Below are 20,832 nucleotides of genomic sequence, written 5' to 3' on the forward strand. Positions count from 1 at the left end.
GGAAATCTAGTTTATTTACTACCCGTTTGCTAAAGGCAGTATTCCTGTTCGAGGGAGAAACTATGACCTCAAAGAGACATACCGTCAGCATAAGCTATAATGCAGCTAAGAAAGGGCAGGCTTACCCCCTTTCCTTTTGGAATGGCCACTGTAAAGATGTGTCCACAATTTCACAGAGGTGGACCTCATAGTCTTCTGTAAAGTAAGTATCCACCAGTGTCTCCAGAGCCACAGTCATCCATAGTGAGCAAAAGATGCTCCTGAGGACTATGGATTGTGGGGACAGAACCTTGGTTACCAATGATCCAAGATGGCAGCAGGTGACAGGGCTCCTTGGGTATCAGGTAGGTATGGACAGGAGTTGGGAGGACTTCAAAGTCTCTCTTAAAACCAGTGACACTTTTACAGACTGCAAAGTTTCACTTGAAACCAATGACTTGAAACATTATCAGCAAAGTGATGGAGATGTTAGGAGCTCGAATAAAAATGGTGATATGTTTTGGTTGTATCCCTACCTAAATCTCATCTTGAATTGTAGTTCTGATAATCTCCATAATCCCCACATGTCAAGGAAAAATCAACTGGAGGTAACTGAATCATAGGGACCATTTCCCCCGTTCTGTTCTAGTGATAGTGAGTGAGTTCTCACGAGAGCTGATGGTTTTATACATGTTTGACAGTTCCTCCTTCACACCCTCACACCCTCTTCTGTCATCTTATGAAGAAGGTAGCTGCTTCCCTTTTTGCCATGATTGTAAGTTTCCTGGGGCCTCCCCAGTCACATGGAACTGAGTCAATTAGACCTCCTGTGTTTATAAATTACCTAGTCTTGGGTAGTATCTTTAAAGCAGTGTGAGAACAGACTAATACAGTAAATTGGTACTGCAGAGAGTGGGGTACTGCTATAAAAATACTTGAAAATGTGGAAGTGACTTTGGAACTGGGTAATGGGCAGAGGTTGGAACAGTTTGAAGGTTTCAGAAGAAGACAGGAAGATGTGGGAAAGTTTGGCGCTTCCTAGAGATTTGCTGAATGGTTTCTGCCCAAATGCTGATAGTGATGTGAACAACGAAGTTCAGGCTGAGATGGTCTCGGATGGAGATGATGAACTTATTGGTAACTGGAGTAAAGGTGACTCATGCTATGGTTTAGCAAAAAGACTGACTGAGTTCTTGCCCCTGCCCTAGAGATCTGTGGAACTTCTAAATTGAGAGACATGGTTTAGGGTATCTGGTGGAAAAAATTTCTAAGCAGCAAAATATTCAAGATGTGACCAGTATTATTCTGAAAGTGTTCAGTTTTATGTGTTCACAAAGAGATGGTTTAGAATTAAAGCTTATGTTTAAAAGGGAAGCAGAGCATAAAAGTTTGGAAAAATTGCTGCCTGATGATGCGATAGAAAAGAAACAACCATTTTCTGGGGAGAAATTGAAGCTGACTGCAGAAGTTTGCATAAGTAGTAAGGAGCCGAACACTAATCACCAAGATAATGGGGAAAACATCTCTAGGGCATGTCAGAGATCTTGGTGGCAGCCCCTCCTGTCACAGGCCCAGAGGCCTAGGAAGAAAACTGGTTTCATGGGTTAGGCCCAGGACCTCCCTAATCCCCCAGCCACTTCAGCTGCAGCTGTTGCTAAAAGACGCCAAGGTACAGCTTGGACCATTGCTTCAGAGGCTGCAAGCCTCTAGCCTTGGCTGTTTCCATGTGGTGTTGGGTTTGCAAGTACATGTAAGTCAAGAATTGAGGTTTGGAAACCTCCGCCTAGATTTCAGAGGATGTATGGAAATGTCTGGGTGTCCAGGCAGAAGTCTGCTGCAGGGGTGGAGCCCTCATGTACAGAAGGGAAATGTGGGGTTGGAGCCTCCACACAGAGTCCCCATTGGGGCACTGCCTAGTGGATTTGTGAGAAGAGGGCCACTGTCATCCAGACCACAGAATGGTAGATTCACTGACAGATTGTACCATGTGCCTGGAAAAGCTGTGGGCACTCAATGCCAGCCCATGAAGGAGCTGCCCAAGGCTGTGGGAGCCTACAATTCCTCCTTCACATACTCACCCCATCTCCTTGTATCAGCGTGCCCTGGATGTGAGACATGGAGTCAAAGGAGATTATTTTGGAACTTTAAGATTTAATGACTGCTCTGCTGGATTTTGGACTAGTGTGGCACCTGTAGCCACCTTATTTTGGTCAATTTCTTCCATTTAAAATGGGAGCATTTATCCAACTCCTATACCACCATTGTATGTTGGAAGTAATGAAACTTGCTTTTGATTTTACAGACTCCTAGATGGAAGGGACTTGACTGGTCTCAGATGAGACTGTAGACTTGGACTTTTGGGTTAATTTTGGAGTAAGTTGGGACTCTGGGGGACTGTTGGGAAGGCATGATTGTCTTCTGAAATGTGAGGACATGATTTGGGAGGGGCCAGGGGCAGAATGATATGGTTTGGCTGTCTCCACCCGCTCAAATCTCATCTTGAATTGTAATCCCCATAATCCTGACATGTTATTTGTGGGATGTGGTGGGAAGTGATTGGATCATGGGGGTGGTTCCCCGTATGCTGTTCTCATGATAGTGAGTGAGTTCTCATGAGATCTGATGGTTTTATAAATGTTTGACAATTCCTCCTTCACATACTTACCCCGTCTCCTGCCACATTGTGAAGAAGGTGTCTGCTTCCCCTCCCACCATATGTGTGTAAGTTTCCTGAGGCCTCTCAGGCATGCAGAACTATGAGTCAATTAAACCTCCTTTGTTTATAAATTACCCAGTCTATGGTAGTATTTTTATAGCAGTGTGAGAATGGAATAATACAAATGGGATGTTCTTTATGAATAATAAAGAGTCAGAAGAAAGCAAAAGGTGTGGCCCTTCCTAGAAAAGTGAGAACCCTGATTAAAATAAAATCATCTTAGTGCAGGGAAAAGAACAAGCCTGCTTTTTTAAGGCTGTGAATGCGTTTGTGTGTGTGTGTGTGTGTTGACAAAGATTCTCTCCTTGAGCAAGCAAACTCTAGTCAGGCTTTTCTGAACTCCCTTCTCAACTGGTCCTGAATTTTGGGCTTCTGTGTTTTCTGCATGGTCCAAAATCCTGCTAAGTCAATTTAGCCAGAACCCTTCACCCTCTATATTTGATCACTATCAGTATCTCATCAGGTTCCTCATCCTCCAACGTCTCCCAGGTGATTGATCACTTTAGCCTGCCTTCAGTGAGAATCCTATTAGGTCAGTTTAACCAAAATCCCCCTTCACCCCTAATGTTTCTTCTTATTAATTTGTACCCAATGACCTCCAGCCTGTTTCTTGGCTGAAAATGTCTACTTTTCCTTACTGTATTGCAAGTTGAACCTGCCCTCTCTCTTCTGCTGCAAAACCCTATTTCAGTGCTCCCTACTCCTATGGCGATGGCCCTGAATAAAATCTGCCTTACTGCACTTTAACAAGGGAATGAGTAATTTTTTTCCTTAAAAATATGGGTATATCATTTTTAAAAACACAACACAGAGAATATAGCTTTTGTTCACTTGCAGCTTTAAAAAGTGCACATCTCAGGGGTGAGTTCATTTTACATTTTGCATAAACAGACGTTCAGAGAGAGCTTTTTGGAAACCACCACTGCTAACCACTGGAATAGCTACCATGTCAGACCCCTCATCACTGGATTTAAAAACAAAACAAAATAAAACAAAACCATCCTGCTCTTCCTGGTTCTGTGAAAACTGAGGGAAAAGCATTTGTGGATCTTGATACAGAAGGATGATCAATTACCCTGCAGAAGCTATTTTCTTTCCATTCAACCTGTGAGTGAAGATCTCATTGGCCGGAACAATAACTGTGACTGTTGCAGGGTTTCATTGAGTCAGACTTCAATGATAGTGAAACTGCCTTGGCTACAGTATTTACAGAAGGTGGAGACACGTGTGATAAACAATTTACAGTGACACACCTAATAACAGGAAGAAAGACCAGGGGAGGAAAAGGCACTTTGCTTTGTGAATTGTTCTCAAAGAACTGCTGGGAGCTGGAGGCTTGACTTTCTAGGCCCTTTGTACAGTGATGTGTTTTACAAAAAATAAATATAGTTGCTAAATGATTGAACTCTCAAAATCAAGCTTTAAGTATCAAGAATGCCTTTTGCTTGATGACTTCTTGGCCATTTATACATTTAACTATATATAGGGTTGCCAGATAAAATATGGGACACACCCAGTCAATTTGAATTGGATTAAATAACAACAATCATTTTTTAGAATAGGCATGCCACAAATACTGCATTGAACATACTCAATGCCTGGGACACACTTATTCTAAAAGCAAAGTGTTGTTTATCTGAAATTCAAATGTAACTGAACAACTTGTATTTTCATTTGCTAAATTTCACAGTGTTAACTGCATATCGTTTTCACGTTTCTTTCTGTCAAGGAAGTTCTTGCTGCACCCTGTGAACTGCTGGAACTCACTGATTGCACTTCATAGACAATCCCCCAAAGCCTGCATTTGCAAAGTTGGCCTTTTCCATTTGGAACACTCCTAACAGCTACCAGTGCTGCCCTCCCCACAGCCTCTCTGGCAACGTATGCTGGAGAACTTGGGGATTTTTGCTAAGTTGATTAGTTAGATATTATGGATCTCAGTGTAGTTTCAGTAACTATTTTTCATATTATGAGTGAGGTTGTGCATTTTTTCATATATTTAAGGGTTATTCACACTGGTTTTTCTATGAGCGGTCTATATCCTTTGCCTGCTTCTTTTTCTAAGTTTCTTGTTTTTCTCATCAACATTGGGGAGCTCTTTTATATTAGGAAATCCATCCTTTGTCTTGAATATAACTGAACATATTTTTCCTCGGTGTTTATATTGAAATCACTGTATCTTTGGACGACTGATACTTGCCTTTTCTTTGTCCTGTGAATCTGTCATATGCTGAGAAATTAATTAAAGTCTCTTTCTACTGCTGGGTTGTGTCTGTTTCTCCTTGTGTCTCCTAGAATCTCTTGGTGAATACTGCTGGTGGCGTATTTAGTGCATTAAAAACCACCCTTCATGTCACCTTTAATGGTTTGGGGCCCAGATTCTACTCAGTCTGATCTTTATATTGAGACCACAACTTTCTTCTTGTTTGCATGTGCTTGGTAATGCTTGGCCCATCTTTTAATTTTCAGTGGAATGAAATTGCTTTTGTGGTGCATGTCTCTTGTGCATAGCATAGGGTTGGATTTTGTTTCGTGATCATATCTGAAGATCTTTTCCTTTTAATAGATGAGTTAATCCTATTTTCCCTTAATGATTAACAGAAATGTTTGATATTAGCTCTTTCACATAATATTGTGCTGTATTTCAGTTTTTAGGGTATTTCTAAAAAGTCTTTCATTACATAATCTGCTCTCTTTGCTTTATATGTAGAGTGTTTGTATTTAAAGTTTGGTTTTATTGGCTACTTTGATAAACGTAATATTGCACATACTTTACTCCTTTACTTTTTAAAAATAGCAATGATATTAGAATCTTTCCCCTCCCTTTATTCTATAAGCTGCTTTTAATCAATAGTGCTGTATTTCTCAGTTTTTACATCTGAATAGTGTAATCTGCTTAACACCTCTAGTACTTGATATATCATCTTTAAAGTGCATCATCCACTCCCAGCAACTGGTGTGGATTGACTCTACCTCCTTCTCTCTTCCCCTCCTCAAGTTTGTCAGTTGTGTCATCTCTACATCGTCAGCATATATGACATTTATGTTCTTCTCTTTAACCTTAATTGCCACATTAGAGTCAGTAATTCTGTTGTGATTTTAGTCAGCTGAAGTTCTTGCTCTGAGAGTTCCTCAAGAGCATGTCTTGGGAGGTCATCAATTTCAAATCGCTGAACCTTTGTATTTGAAGACAGCTTGGTTCGATATAAAATCCTTGAGTCATAGGTTTTCTGTTCTTGCTGTTTGTTTTTTTTAATCTTAGGGTTACTGCTCCATTGTCTTCTGGTTTTGAATATTGCTGTGAAGAAATCAGAAGCCCAACAGAGTCTTTCTTTATTTTTGTGGTCAGATAACTTTACTAGGATATGTATCTGTGTTGATGATTCTAATCAGTTTCCTGGACATAGTGGGAGACTTTTTTTTCACTTAAATTATGTCTTCCTTTATATGAGGGAAGTTTTTAAATTATTAATATGTTCTATTCTATTATTGTTATTATTGATAATGTTATTATAGGTGGGAAGAGTCTGTGAGTACAGTGGTTTTTTTTTTCAGTCTTTCATCTTCTCTTGAATCCTATTAAACTTTTAATTTCCATTTCAATTGCATGTTTTTCTCATTTCTATGTTCTATTTCTCTTACTGTGTTCTCAACAGTATCTCTTATCCCTTGCTTGCCTTCCTATTTATCTTCATTTCTGTATAATTTTTCCTTTTATTTTTGTTTTGCTTTATTTTGTTTTGTCTTGCCATTTCTTTCTTTGTTTGAGACAGAGTCTCGCTCTGTCTCAAGGTTGGAGTGCAATGGCACAATCTCAGCTCACTGCAACCTCTGATTCCCTGATTCAAGTGATTCTCCTGCCTCAGCCTTCCGAGTAGCTGGGATTATAGGCACGCGCCACTGTGCCCAGCTAATTTTTGTATTTTTAGTAGAGACAGGGTTTTACTATGTTGGCCAGGATGGCCTCGATCTCCTGACCTTGTGATTTGCCTGCCTTGACCTCCCAAAGTGCTGGGATTACAGGCGTGAGCCACCGCACCCGGTCTGTCTTGCCATTTCTTACTCGAGTTTTTGTATTTCTCTTATGTGGCCTTACTTCATAGAAGCTTTTTTTTTTTTAAATCAGATTGTCTTTTTAAAGAATGAGAATGCTCATTAGTTACTGATATTTAAACATCTTTGATATATTTTAAGTGAAAAAAGCAACAGACAGAGCTGTATGTCACTAGTTGTGCAAAAAGGAGAAAGAGAACAAAATAGCAATATTTGTTTATATATGCATAAAATAATTCTGGAAGAATTTTCAAGAAATGGTGACATTGTTGCCATCCAGGTGGGAAAAATGTGTTTGGGAGACACTAATAAAGGAGAGATTTTTATTGTATATTCCTTGTAACTTTTGAATTTTGAACCACATGAATGTATTGTCGCTTCAGTTAGTAAAAGTAGTTGAAATTACTTTCACACTAAAAATTTAAGATCACCTGCCTGGAAAAAATGTGCTAAAATACTCAAGACAAACTTTTTAAATAGAGATTAAAAATAACTTTATCAAAATGTCTATTGTTTTATCAGACATTAAAATATTCCATAGATTTCTAGAGTTAGGTCATTGTGGATTTAGCAAAAGGTTAGAGAGTCAGATGAAGGGATTGTAATAGAAATGGAAGAACTGTCCCTGCCCTAAACAAAGTTCAACCCTTGAATCGGGTCCAGATCTTATCACTTCTTTTCCCTGCCTTTATACCCTCTGATCGCCATGTCTCCTTTATCTTTCACCTGGAGTTTATCAGCGTGCAAACATGCTAAATTAGCTCCCTTTAAAAACGAATGAACAGAAAACCTCCCTGGTTACATATTTTTCCAAGCGGTTCTCCATATACCTATCTCTGTTTTCACTGTTTCTTAGTCTTTTCCCCATTCTCCTTCAACTCCTCTCCCTGCTGGGAGCCCTACTCCTGTGTGACAGCAGCTCTTGTCAGAATGGCTGGTGACCTCCAGCTCACCAAGTCCAGGGGACCATGTGCAGTCCCAGTTTCACTCACCCCTCAGCTACTTCAACAGGGAGTCTCCTTATCGCTTTCTCAAAGCATTTTCTTCTCCTGGTTCCAGCCACTCCCAACTCCGCACTCACTGGTCATTCCTCTGCCTTTCCCCTGGGCCTCCTCTCATCTCTATAGACTCTTTCTCCAAGGAGTTCCTCAAGGCCCTGCACACTACCTGAACACCGGAGACCCCCATCCCACTTTCCAAACTTGTGTTTCCAGCCCTGAACATTCCCCTGAGTCCGGATTTGTAGAGTGGACCCTTGAATAGCACGGGTTTAAAATGTGTGGGTCCGTTTCCATTTGAATTTGTTTCCAATAAAAGTTCCATCGAGAGTGCCTGTTTCTCGTGCCTCCCCTTCCACCTCCTCCACCTCTTCGGCCTCTACTACCCCTGAGACAGCAAGACTGGTCCGTCCTCCTCCTCCTCGGCCTACTCAATGTGACAGTGATGAGGATGAAGACCTTTATGATGATCCACTTCCATTTAGTGAATAGTAGATATATTTTCTCTTCCTTATGATTTCCTTAATAACATTTTCTTTTCCCTAGCTTAACTTATTATAGGAATACAGTATATAATATATATAACATACAAAATACGTGTTAATGGGCTATTTATGTTATCAGTAAGGCTTCCGGTCAACATTAGACTATTAGTAAAGTTTCTGGGGAGTCCAAAGTTAGATTTTTCACTGCACGGAGGGTTGGCACCCCTAACCTTCACAGTGTCCAAGGATCAACTGTATATCCAATCACCTGCTTAACATTGCCACTTGGATAGATAGGAAGACTTTCAACCTTAACATGTTCCAAACAAAATGTGGTGTTCTTAACTGGAACTTCCCATGCCCCCAGTTCTTCCACCTAAGTGAATGGCATGACCATTCACCCCTTTATTCAAGCCATCTCCAAATTTCCTTCCATTGCCAAATTTCTTCCTTATGTTCAATACATCAGCCGGTTTGGAAAGCTCTCAGTTAACTATACGCTTGAGCTGATTCCATCTCACCATCTTTGTATCCCCAGCCTCGTCTCCTATACCCGTCCAAGTGCTTCTCACCTGGCCTTTCTCATCCTGTCCCTGCCTCACAAATGCCAGTTCTTTGCACATAGCAACAAAATTGCTTGTTTAATCTATGTGAATCAGACTACACTCCCTAGCAAACAAGTCTTCGTTAGCTTCCCACCAAATATAAAGTAGAATTCAAATACCATGCCCCCAAAGACCCCAACCTACACCTCTAAACTTCTCCTCATCTATTTCAGTCCAGCCACAGTGGCCTTTTGGCTCCTCCTCTGGATGCCAACCTGTCCCTGCCCCAGGCTCTCTGTGCTTCCTGTTCCTTTACCCCCATACTTTTGTGGGTTGACGTCCTCACTCCAACTCACAACTCCCTGCATGATTCCTATCCCTTCTGCTTTTTTCAGGTGTCTGCCCAAAGACCACCCCTCACAGAGGCCGTCCTGCCCACGCTGGCTCACATGGCTCCCAGCCTTTTCCCACACAGTCACCTGCTCCTGCACTGTGACTTGCTCTTCCTCTTTTTTGGGAATCATATTCATGTCTGTGCCTGCTCCTTAAACAAAAGCTACAAAAGGCAGAGGTCTTGCCTGTCTTATTCAGTGCCATATTCCTTGTGCCTAAAACAGTGCCTAGAACATAGTATTTGCTCAGTAAAAATGGTTGAATGAATGAATGAAAATTCAAAAACAAATCCAAGTTCACATAAACTTTTAGTATATAATAAATATGACATTATATACCAGTGGATAAATAATTGATATTTATTTATTGATATTGAGATAATTTGCTAACTAACCATTTGGGGAAAAATAAGTTGCATTTTCCACCTGTTTGTATATAGATAAATAAGCAAATAAATTCCAGGTGAAATGGTTTTACACTTACGTTTTTATGTATTGCACACCCTGGTACACATTTGCTTTTTGATCTATAGTTTAAATATTTGGGTTTTTTTTTCATATTTTAAATAGTTAAATGTAAAAATGAAACTATGCTTGTGGTTTGATATTTTACATTTCCATATGTATTGAATAATTGTTTAACATGACCCTGAAGGAAAAACAAGAGAAAGTATTACTAAATTTTAAGAAATAAAAACCTAAAACTTCTTATGATAAAATTTTTTAGAAATAGTGTTTAAAGTAAAATGACCTCGCTGGGGGCAGTAGCTCACGCCTATACTCCCAGCACTTTGGAAAGCTGAGGTGTGCAAATCATTTGCAGTTAGGAGTTCAAGACCAATCTGGCCAACAAGGTGAAACTCTGCCTCTATTAAAAAATATAAAAATTAGCTGGGTGTAGTGACTCATGCCTGTAGTCCCAGCTACTGGGGAGGCTGAGGCAGGAGAATTGCATGAACCCGGGAGGCAGAGGTTGCAGTGAGCCGAGATCGCATCACTGCACTCGAGCCTGGGCAACAGAGCCAGACTCTTCTCAAAAAAACAAAAACAAAAACAAAAACAAAAACAAAAAAGTAAAATGACCCAGTACATGTGCAGGGTTTTTATTGAACTCTTTTCCTTAGTAATACTATTTATTCATCTAATAAAAATGTATGTGCTTTGCACTGTGCTAGATCCTCTAGATGAAGTAATGATGAAGGGTAAGATGCCTGCCCTCAGAAGATTTTATATTTGTGGAGTTCTGTTTTTGGGTTAGAGTTGGAGGATCTCAAAGTCCTTATTCAAGTTCACCCCCTTTTCAAAAAAACAAAAGAAAGATTACAATGTTTTGCCTCCAACTTCCTGGGGACTATCTCTGCTACATCCCTTCTCACGCCAATCCTGTCAGCAGCACTCCTAAAACAAATGCCACGGATTCATCACTGCTTTCTAATGTTGCAGAGTGGGCTGGGGGTTTGCAGCCGGCCTGGAGCCTGGGGACTGGTGGCCTCTGAGCAGGAGTGGTAGGGGCTGCAGCCTCTGAAAGCTGAGAGTCTTGTCCTCTAAAGCCTGGCTTGTGGTAGGGAGTATGGCTTTAAAGATTCAGCTGGGTGATTGACGTCTGAAGATTGGAGCAAAACCAGATACTATCCAGAAATTTAAGTCCACAATTCTCTTATTTGTTTAGATGACTAGGGACTCCAGCTTATTTTAAATAACCAGCTTCCATTGCTTAAGTTTGTTTCGTAAAAGTTGCTTCACTCGATAGTGACAGGATTAAGATGCAAAGTCATGCATGCTTGGAGCCCATTTATATCTATGGCGAAAGTTATGATGATTTTTATCTACACAGGCTGTATATCATGCTGAGCACTCCTATTGCCAAAAATCTGAGATCACTTTATTTCAAATGTAGTGCTCCTTGGTTGGTCTCTGAATCTCTGCAGTGTGTGTGGGTGGGTGCAAATGAGGATATAGATGAGCTTGTGCATGCTTCTGTGTGCATTTATTTTGAAAAACTTAGAGGTTGGATGAAAGCAAAACTTTTTCTCAGATGAGAAGGAATTCAGTTTAATTGCTGGATTACCCAGGCTCTTTTCACATTTTTCCACAATTAAAATGTATTATAGGGACTTTTGTTTAAACACAGAGCCCTGAACATATGTAATTTACAATTTCTATACGTTCTCTAATCTTCAACTGAAATAACAGAAAAGTAATTTTAATAAAAGGGTATAAACAATTAACACAAAAAACACAAAGAATAGGAGGAAGGACAATGTCAGATGAATGACGAATTCAGAGCATTTTTAGACAGTGGAAAGTAGAAGCAAAATGGCAACTAGCTGAATTGGGAGAGTGGGAGATCTAGAATCGAAGTCTTTCTAGAAGGAGATAGCAAGAAGCAGTGAGGAAGTAAAGCATCGAGGGTGGAGGAGGCAGGACAGGATGGTTTGGAAGGGGGAGGAATCCTGGCATCTGTGCACAGAGCAGTGACACCGCTGGCCTGCCCTTTGACACCCAGGAGCAGGCGGTCAGCCCTCCAGATGTCTGCAGGGGCCTGGCTCCACTCTCCAGGCCAGGAGGAGCTGGGCTTCCGGGCACCAGGCCCAGTAGAAGGAGTGAGGGAGGAAACAGGAAAGATGGAACAAATATCTTACCATGGAAATATGAATAAATTGTTATGTTACAACCAAATGTAGTTTTTCCATATGTAATATTTTTGGATCAAGGAATGAGGTGTTTACTTTCATTTTATGCAAAGGATGTGTGATGTGTGTGTGTGTGTGTGATGTGATTGGTGATGTGTGTTGTGTGCATTGTGTGGGTCGTATGTGTGTGGTGTGTGGGCATGGCGTGCTGCGTGTGTTGTGCTGTGTGTGTGGTGTGATAGGTGTGCGCGTTATGCTGCATGTTGTGTGTGATGTGTGTTGTACTGTGTGTTTTGTGTGTGTTTGGTGTGTGCAGTGTATGTGTGAGGGTGTGTGCAGCATCTAAACCTTGCCACACTCTCTCTCACAGGCCTTCCACAAGGCCTTCTTTTCACTTCAGTTGGTGTAATTGTTCCTTGCCCACCATCTCACTTTCTCACTGTGGCTCTCAGCTGCGATGCGCTCTCCATCCCCCCTTCTCCGCCACACCTGTCAGGGAGCCAGACTCACGCCTGCTCCCTCCACCGACTCTTCTGGCACCTCAGCCCTCCTGTATCTTCTGGACCTCAGCCTGGACTTCTCTGGCAGGCAGCATACACTCCCTTGAGAGTTGCTTTAGTTTAAGTAAATGTATTTCCTGTCCAAGTCGAACTTGCGTTCTACTTTTTATTTTTGCTGTATTTAAACTCAATTTTCTATCAGAAGGTGAGGCCCGCTGGTTCTATCTGACTGTGCGGCGGCTGGGCTGAGGAAGAGGCTGGGAGGCAGTGCCCTCTGTCTGCAGCCCGCCTGGCTGACCTCACATGGTGGGTGCTGCAGTTTCACCTCCACCCTCCCTGGTATGGACTCAGTGTTTACTCCTGCACGTTTGGTGCTGGTCTAAGATTTTGCTTCATGGAGCCCATATGCTTTTTTAGCCAACAGGAGCCTTCAACAGATGAGTTATTTTTTCCTTTGTGGTTTTATTTTGAAATGATTTTAGGCGTACGGAAGAGTTGTGAGGATACTACACAGAATTCCTTCCTACCTTTGCCCAGCTTCCCCGAAAGCTAACATCTCACAGGACTCCGTTGTATGCATCAAAACTCATAACTCAACACTGGCACAGTACTGGTAACTAAAACACAAACGTTATTTAGATTTTTTTTTTTTTTTTTTTTTTTTTGGCGAATTTCCCCTGTTTTTCTGTGAATGTCCTTTATCTGTTTTAGGATCCCCCAAGTCTCCTTACGTCTCCTTCAATCCGTGCCACTTTCTCTGCCTTTCCTTATCTCTCATGACCTTGCCACTTGAGACGTCCTCATTTCCCGACTTCTCCTTCTCCCGTACTTGGTCTTGTCAGCCACGTTTGTGACTGTGCTGAGGCTGAAGCACACGCAGTGGAGGAGGCGGCTGTGCGGCCACAGAGGCAGAGGAGGGAGTGAAGCCGCCTCAGCCAGGGAACGCCCGGAGCCGCTGGAAGCTGGAAGAGGCAGGAAGGGTTTTCCCCAGAGCCTTCAGAGGCAATGTAGCCTGACTCAAGCCTGATTGCGGATTTCTGGCCTCCAGAAATCTTTCTTTTGTGTGTGTGTGGTTTGAATCATGGCTCACTGCAGCCTTGAATTCCTGGGTTCAAGCAATTTCTCTCTCATCAGCCTCCCAAGTTGCTGAGAATACACACCTGCCTTTTTTTTTTTTTTTTTTTTTTTTTTTGACAGGGGGCAGAATCTCTCTATGTTGCCCAGGATGTTCTTGAACTCCTGGCCTCAAGCAATCCTCTTGCCTCAGCCTCCTAAAGTGTTGGGACTGTAGGCGTAGATACCTGTTTTCTGAAGTCATCCCATTTGTGGTACCCATTACAACAGCCGCAGGAAACTTATACAGGCCGCCATAGGAAATATTTAACTTTCCCAGTCACCCTGAGCACCTGCTTTTCCAAGGGTCCACTCCACACATTCTTTATGGAGATCCAAGTGGCCCTCCAGGCCATCTTCCTGGCTGGGAGTACCATGGCTCCAAGTCAACTCTCCCCCTGTGCAGCCCAGCTCTGGCTACAGAGATGTTTATCCTGCCACACTCTGAACCAGCCCTGCAGGGGTTTTCCTTCACTCCACTGCTGGAGAGCTGGGTGTCCAGATTTGTACTTGCAGTTTTCCAGGCAGGGGTAAATGTGAGTCTGCTGTGTCACCGCTAGGTATTCTCCAGTTGCCTCTCCCTTGACCAGGAAGGCTGGCCATGGGGATGTGTCATATGGGTTCCCTTGCCCTCTAGCTGCCTTCAGGGTTCAGCCAAGGGGAAGGCCCCGCAGCAGGAGAGTGACTGGGTGCTTATGCCTCCTGTTCCCTGCTCGGCAGTGTCTGTGTTTCTCAATGGCAGGCCCTGGCCCTGTCAGGTGCCTTCACCAGCAGATCCGGCAGCGCTGATCTCTGCTAGCCACTTCCTCTTCTGCCCCGCAGAGTAAAATGGTGCCGTGCTTGGCTGTTCGTTACATCTTACTGCTTTCTCTTAGCTCCGATCTCACCGTTCGGTCTCCTTAGACTCGCGACAATCACTTATTTTATTTGTGCTGTCTCTTTCCTGCCAGGACCCTGAGCAACTCAACGCCCCTCTAATTACAAGGGGCACCCTCTAGCTCTCTACTGGCACTGTTGAACAGTCACAGATTCCAACTTGGGGGGAGTTTTAAAAACATGTATAGCATGTGTTATGAGCTCAATTGTGTCTCCCCAAGATTCGTATGTGGAAGTCCTAACCCTCCATGACCTGAGTGTGACTGTATTTGAAGACAAGACCTCTAAAGAGGTAAAGATGGTAAAATCAGGTCATGTGGGTGAGCCCTCATCTGATATGACCGGTGTCCTTAAAGGAGGAGGAGACCACGACACAGATGTACACAGAGAGAAGACCACATGAAGACACAGAGTACGCAGCTGGCCATCAGTAAGCCGGGGAGGGAGGCTTCAGAAGAAGCTGAACCTGTCAACACCTTGACCTTGGGTTTCTAGCCCCCAGAACTGTGAGAAAATAAACGCCTGTTGTGTAAGAACCCCCGGCAGTGGGACGCTGTTAAGGCAGCCTTAGCAAACTAATACAGCATATCAACAGCTTTTCTTCCCAAGGCAATTTTCCCCGGAAGATGGTATAATACAATAGAATTGAAAGAAACATATCTGATTCCAACAGTCCACCTCTTTCATACCAGCAGGGCAAGGTAAGTGGCACAAGAGCTGTTTAACTGGGTTCTGTCCAGCTCCTTTTGCTAATGAGTTTTTGTTTATTAGCACTTCCTTTGGATTGTAGCATCTGTTTAATAGGATCTCCTATTAGATCTGTAAAATAGGATCTCCTAAGGGATCCTATTTTCTCTTTGTTTTCTAAGTTTTTCTTAGCTGCTTTATTCTTTTCTCAATACATGATAAGATAAATTATTTTAAGAAACGGAATGAATAACGAATACTGCATTACTCTGTTTTCATGCTGTTAATAAAGATACACCTGAGACTGGGCAGTTTACTAAAGAAAGAGGTTTAATTGGACTTACAGTTCCATATGACTGGGGAGGCCTCACAATCATGGCAGAAGGCAAGGGGGAGCAAGTCACATCTTATGTGGGTGGTGACAGGCAAAGAGAGAGCTTGTGCAAGAAAACTCCCCCTCGTAATAACCATCAGATCTCATGAGACTTACTATCATGACAATAGCATGGGAAAGACCTGCCCCCATGATTCAATTACCTCCCATTGGGTCCCTTCCACAACATGTGGGAAGTTCATGATGAGATTTAGGTGAGGACACAGCCAAACCGCATCAGATACAAATCAGTGAAATGAAATTAGACTATTGACTGATAGTTTGTCTTTTTCCCCCTTTTACCCCTTGTCCTTAGGTCTTTGTCATTTATCTTAGTACAAAGTAAAGGAAGTTAATTCATAGAATTTAGTAAAGTTTTAAAGCATTGCTGAACACTTCTTTCTTTTTGCCATTGAAGTTGATCTACATTAGCCAAAACTAATGGAGTAAGTCAAACACAAAGCCAATTGAAGTGTCATTTCTACTTTAGGACTCATTACTCAGTCTCATTTACCTGGTAGTGTCTGAGAGTTGAATGGCTTTGAAGGGAGTGACTCTCCTGCCGTCTTTCTCTTTCCACCTTGCTCTACTTATTGGTCAGTTAGCTCTCTGCTTCCCCACTCCTGGGCTCCTTTTTGATGACATCCTCCAAAACTACAGTCTTTACTAGACTTGTGTGTTAATGACTCTTAAGTCCTACAAGCAGTCCCAAACTCCTGAGTTCCAGCACCTGTGTATCACACTGCCCACTGAGCATCTCCATTCATGTGTCCTCTAAGCCCCTCAGACTCACCCTGGCCCAGAGGAGAGTCTTCATTTTCACTGTCTCCCCAAACCTGCACATGCAGTTTTCTATTATTGCTCTTGATCTCAGCTACCAGAACCCTCATCTCCCCAAGCCCATGAAGGTCATCCTGTGCTTCTCCCCAAGTTCAACATTTTATCACTCCTTGAGGCTTGTACATGTCACTTATTTAACATCTGATACTAAGTTACTGAACGTTAAAAAAGTGTCACTCTCATTAGCAATCACATACAAATCAACTGAAAAAGAAAGAACATTTGTCAGCCGGTTAGAAAACATGTAAAAGATAATACCCAATGTGGTTAAGAGTCAAAGGAAATGAACATTTTTATATGCAGCTAGAAGGAAGGAAAAACTTTTCCTGGGCAATCTGCCAAAGTGCACTAGAAGTCTTTAAAAATGCATTCCCTTTAACTCAGTAACTTCACTTCAAGAAACTTATCCCTAGGAAATAAATTGGCAAATATACAGCTATTTAACCACACTTCAGTTTCACCACTTTTTTTTTTTTTTTTTGAGATGGAGTCTAGCTCTGTTGCCCAGGCTGGAGTGCAGTGGCATGATCTTGGCTCACTGCAACCTCCGCCTCCTGGGTTCAAGTGATTCTCCTGTCTCACCCACGCCCCCAAACTGAGTAGCTGGAATTACAGTTGCCCACCACCATGCCTGACTCATTTTTGTATTTTTAGTAGAGACAGGGTTTCACCATGTCGGCCAGGCTGATCTCAAACTCTTGATCACCTTGATCTCAGGTGATCTGCCTGCCTGGGCCTTACTACATTTTTAAATAGTAAAAAGCTACAAATGTTATAATGCCTAAATAGCCTAAATAAGAGATCAGTTAAATAAGTTGTCTCATTTTTGTAATTTTCTTTTCAGCCGTTAAGAATGAATATGTGTGTGTGTACTTATTGACATAAATGATGCCCACAAATATTTTTAAACATAAACAAAATTGCAAAACATATATATAAAAAATATATAACATATACAGAGTTTCCATTTTAGATTGAAATATATATGTATGTGTGCACCTAAACAGAAAATGATGCCCAGAAAGTTGTTCTTCAAATATTGATGGTGGTTATTTTGGGAAGTGGTTTTGTAGAAAACAAATTTTCATTTTAAACATTTTCTGTAGTTGCTGTTTTTTCTTCAACAAGCAAGACTTTCTTTTATAATGAAAGAGCTAATATTTTTATTTTAAAAAATCTGGGTGATTTTGTGTCTAGGAGGAAGCTAAGCATAACCCTTTAAATAAGGACACAGAATCATGCAATTCATGTGCCGTGGAACCCCATGTTAAACTTAACAACCCTTAGAACTATATCCTTGTCCCTAAAAGAGAAGCAGCATCTGCTGAATAATGCCCACATAAATCAACCATTTCTAGAGTTCATGATCTTTGCTTAATAGAAGCACTGCAATATTCCTAAAATCTCTGACTAGGTGTGGCAAAAGTGTGAAAGAGTACAAAAGCCTCAAGACTGCAGTCATGTCTAGATTTCAGAATTGCCAGGTGCTGATTATTTTTTTGTGCTTGAAGGCCTTTACATAGAAGCCTGCCTCTGGGAGGTTTCATGCTCTTTGCAGACTTACTTTCTTTTTTGCCACAATTTCTCAGTGACCTTTCACAGAGGCACTCACTCAAGTGCTCACCTTCGTATATAAGTGTGAACAGATGTCTCATCATCCTTTCTAGGTGAACCACTGTTTGTCTTTTCCAAACCTGATGCTTCCAAGTTAGGGTCTTGAGATGACGATCAGCTGCTTCACAGGAATGAGCTCTGGCACCGACCCTGTGCCATGATCCTAGACTAACACAAGAGGCATCCAACCAACAATTTTCATGAAAACCCTTTTGGATCTGTCGCCTGATTCCCGCCTGCCCTCTGAGCATGCACTTCATTCTTTGTTTACTCAGTTCTGCCCTTTGGCTCCCCTCCTGTTTCTGTTCCCCGTGCCTGGACATGACTGCTGTGAACCTCAGCAGGGCTCAGTATTTACTCTTCAACTCTCTCTGCTCTCAAAGCTCCAGATAACTCCCCTACAAATCCATCTGGAACTCCGGAGGTGCACCTGTTGACTTTGCCCATTTGGCAGCCCTCCTGTCAAGCCTCTTTGGCCTCCCTGGGGCTGTTTAGACAAATAATCCCTAAGGATGCTTTCTCACAGGGTGGCCATGAGGACCTCTTGACCTCTTCCTAGCAATGTGCAAAGTAGGCAACAGTCTGCAGTTGGCTCATTCATTCACGTGTTGCATGGACCACCTCTATTTCCTTCAGCTCATTTCCTCTTGTCTCCTTCCACCATTCTTCAATTACACAAGAATCCCAGTTCTTTGACTTTACTACTTTCTTACCCATTACTGTTTCAAATCTTTCCTCCCTTACTAACATTCTTAATTCTCTGATTGTTTTCCTTTTATAGTAATTCATGATAAATTACTCCTTACATTTATCCTCCAACCCTGGTGAACCAACTACCCAACTCAAGTATCCAGCTCCTCTGCACTTTCACCCATTAGAAGTTAAAAGTTCCCTGGGTCAGGCGCGGTGGCTCACACCTGTAATCCCAGCCCTTTGGGAGACCCAGGCGGGTGGATCACCTGAGGTTAGGAGTTCGAGACTAGCCTGGCCAACATGGTGAAACCCCATCTCTACTAAAAATACCAAAAATTAGCCGAGCATAGTGGCAGGTGCCTGTAATCCCAGCTACTCAGGAGGCTGAGACAGGAGAATCGCTTGAACCCAGGAGGCAGAGGTTGCAGTGAGCCGAGGTCAGGCCACTGCCCTCTAGCTTAGGCAACAAGAATGAAACTCCGTCTCAAAAATAAATAAATAAATAAATTCCCTGGGAACATTGTACACCAGGTGGAAGGTTTCACTGAAATTTCGTGACCACAAACCCATGTGAGCACTCGACACTCCCTCATGGTTCTGTCATATTTTCCAAGATCTTTGTTACTTTTCAACTCTTCTTGAAACCCTATACCTGGCCCCCTCTAATTCCCTCTCTTAGCCACTGCCCTTGACTTGCAAACAGTCAGATGGGAAATCCCTCATCTTTCTGCTACCAAATCAACATACCTGTCTACATCTACATCCGGACTCTGCCCTTTCTCTCTTGTCACTGGAGTGAGACACGGGTGCTGTTTTTGAGAGGCAAATGCCTTCAAAAACTCTCTTCTGCACCACCTTTCCTCACTCACCTGCACCAGGTCTTTATTTCTGGAGTTACCTGCCTCTCTGCTCTGCACCATCCATTTCTCCTTCTTTGCTGGCTCAGTCCCGTGGGCACTTAAGCAAGCTATATTGTTTCCCTTCTTTAAAAGGATCTTTTAGTGACCTTCATTATAAAGGATCTTTTATTGACCTTCATTCTCTTCTAGCTACAGCACCATTCTCGGCTCTGTTTTCACAGTAAGACATCTGGAAAAAGTTGTCTACATTTATTGCTGTCTCTCATACGCTATTTACTTTTCACAATGTGAGATGTATTGTGAAATATGTCATGCATTCAAGAGCATATAAAACATACATAAATATATATTTCTTTATATATATTATATATATGTAAATGTATAGAGGTATTCAAAAATCTATGTCTAAAATAGTAACATAAAATGTTACCAGCCCCTAGGAGTCCCCCAAGTGACACTGCTAAATCATATACTGTGGCCTGCTCCCACAGATTTAAACACTTTCCCAAATTTTGTGATAATCATCCCCATACCTTCTACTTTCTTTCCTTCCTTCTCTCTGTCTGTCTCTCTCTCTCTGTCTCTTTTTTGATCCTAGCGTTTAATAAAAATAATGAGCTTTAATAGAGCAAAGGCACCCAGGCCAGCCAGAGGAGGGAAGTTGAGTTGTAGTTTCATTCAAGGGGGAGAAATGGAGAGAAGGAGTTGGGAGAGAGGAAGTGAGTGAGTGTGAGAGAGGATGTGAGAGGAGAGAAGAGAAGTAAAGAGAGAAAAGGGAAAGAGAGAAAAATAAGAAGGAGAAGGAGGAGGAGGAGGGAAAGAAAGGAGGAGAGAGAAGGAAGGGGGGAGGGAGCGCATCAGGCTTTCTTCATAGTTTCCCGAAATTTGTGTGTCTCCCTAAACTACACATATTTTTTGTCTGTTTGGTAAAACATATTATTCTGTCCATTATAAGATTAGATTTGTGTTTCGTTTTTTGCTTTTTTTGCTCAACATTATGGAATTGAGATTCTAACGTATTGATATGTGTATCTTAATAATGTTCAATGGATAGTATGGCATTATATGAATATATCCAGATTATTTATCTTTCCCATCATTGAAGGATAATTAGGTTGTTTCCAGTTTTTTCCTTTTTATTTATTAATATAAATAATGCTTCTATGAATGTTATTGTATATATCATATATGTAAGAGATTATCTAGAAATTGAATTGCTGCCCTATAAGATTGTAGATTTTTGGTCTAACTGTAATTGCCATTTTTTTCTTTAAGACAGTTATACAATTTTACACTGTTCAAACATTCTATGAGCATTTCCATTACTTGACATGCTTGATAACCTTAGTATAATCAGACTTTTAATTTTTTCAACTGTTGGACGTGAAAAGCTGGTTCATCGTGGTTCTAATGAGGATTTCCTATATTGTTAATAAGGTTAAATACCTTTCATATGTTTATTGTCGTTTGGGTTT

The sequence above is a fragment of the Macaca fascicularis genome, chromosome 17 (assembly GCF_037993035.2).
Source record: "Macaca fascicularis isolate 582-1 chromosome 17, T2T-MFA8v1.1".
Lineage (NCBI taxonomy): Eukaryota > Metazoa > Chordata > Mammalia > Primates > Cercopithecidae > Macaca > Macaca fascicularis.